The sequence below is a fragment of the Saccopteryx leptura genome, chromosome 8 (genome assembly GCF_036850995.1).
Source record: "Saccopteryx leptura isolate mSacLep1 chromosome 8, mSacLep1_pri_phased_curated, whole genome shotgun sequence".
In the NCBI taxonomy this organism is placed as follows: Eukaryota; Metazoa; Chordata; class Mammalia; order Chiroptera; family Emballonuridae; genus Saccopteryx; species Saccopteryx leptura.
Genome location: NC_089510.1, coordinates 47396496 through 47398310, shown reverse-complemented (window position 1 = coordinate 47398310; position 1815 = coordinate 47396496). Strand labels below are relative to the sequence as shown.

The following is a 1815-nucleotide window of genomic DNA, read 5'->3' as shown; positions in this document are numbered from 1 at the left end:
AGATATCCGATGTGTTATGGTCAACTCACTCTCAACCTGCTCTTTCTTCCTTTTTCATTTATCCTTTGCCAGGCTTTCTGTTTCCTGCAGGCTTTCTGTTTCCTGTTTATATGCTTGTCTAGTCCCATCTTCTGCATTCAGTGTCCTGTCTTCTGCATTTAGAACACCGAAAGTGGCAGTTACATTAACATCAATAAAAACAAACACCACTTTTTTCCATTAAAAAATTAAGATAACCCTCCTTTTCTTGGAGGGTTCGGGCATGAGGTCCCAATCCCTGTGAAGTATGAAGGCAGAGAGAAAGGGCTCCGGCCTCCTTGGCATCATGTCTTTGGTGGTGACGGTTTCTAGTCCGCTGATTCTATCCTCAAGCATGGGACATGAAAAATAAAATACTAAAATAAAATAATAAATAAAAATAATACCATAAGAATATTTGTTGAGTTAATAGTTTTAACTTAGTTAACCACAGATGTTTACAAAAACAAAACAAAATAAAAAAAAAACCCTAGCATTTAGGACTACCAAGCCAGAATTGATATAACATTGTCTTAATGGGATTATCATAAATCTTGACATTATGAATAGGAAGAAATAACAAACACAATGAGTTGTCACAGCCATGCAAGCTCATAGAGTCACATATTACATACCCTTCCAATTGTAAAAAGGTGATTTATGTTATGAAATTTAGTGTCTTGCATATTATGGCAGTTTTTATAGGACATTTATGTGAGCTAGAATTCTTTTCAGAGAAAAAAGGAAGGAATAGTGAGGGTGGTCTAAGCCAGAGGATGCAATCCTGAAGCTAGAGAGCTAAGTTGGGCCAGCAGATATGAGGAACTATGTAGGAGCTTCTTCTACTTTCTGTTCAGTTTTTCTATAAAACTAAAACTTTTTTAAAAAGTAAAGCCCATTTAAAAAAAATAAGGTAATGATTATAAATGTCCTCAGTTAGAGAGACTGAGCCCATGCTATCCCTGGCATCTTATAATCTTATATAAGCTTCTCCATATATTTTTTACCTGGCCCTGAATATATTACAGTGTTTCTTAAAAAGGGCCTTTAATGAATGAAGCAAATTGGTTGGAGCTGAAGATTTTAGAAGAGGATGGTTTCTTCAAGCCTGGATGAACATGTTGGGTATACATTTTAGAAATTCACGAAAGCTAGACAAAAGAGAAAAGATATTCTTTGATTTGTTTTTGTTTCTTTGGTTGGTTAACTAATAGAAAGTCAAATATTTGAATCAGGAGAATATTTAAATGCCAACAACAAACACACACAAAAGAATAAAACATTACCAGAATGAAATGCAAAGTTGTAAAGCAATTTTAAAATGGCTTTTTGATTTGTGGTATAAAAAAATTACTAGGAAAAATAATATCCCCCAAGATAGAATTTACAATATATTTGAATGTATCTGGGTCATTAAAATCATGATTGATAGCTAAATCAAGAGGGAATGTAAACATCAAATAAGAAAGGAGAATTGGGTTGGTTAGTGTTTTCTAGAAATTGCTAAGAGAATAAGAAATGAACATCTTTCCTCTAACAAAAACCAAATTTCCTGTTTAAAGAGAAATATGTGAGAGTTACGAATCACAAAGATTTCACATTTCAGTTCTGCAATCAGTCTTCTGTCTACCAGTGTTGGAAACCATTATAAAACCATTGCTCTGGTGACAATTAAGAAAGCAGAGGCTGTTCTAAGACTATTTGGGTAGGCAGTGTGGGATGACTTTTAGACAGGCATCGGTCATCTCAGCCCCATCCACACAGACTGACATTGAATCTCTCAGTGATGACCCAAAG

The 1815-nt window shown here is 34.6% G+C and overlaps 1 non-coding gene across 1 annotated transcript; it reads left to right on the top strand.

Moving 5' to 3' along the window:
• The first annotated feature begins 237 nt into the window (after positions 1–237).
• Positions 238–384, top strand: LOC136380230 (small nucleolar RNA SNORA57). Its single transcript, XR_010746905.1, has one exon. It is a non-coding gene; the product is annotated as a small nucleolar RNA SNORA57 (small nucleolar RNA).
• The last annotated feature ends 1431 nt before the right edge of the window (positions 385–1815 follow it).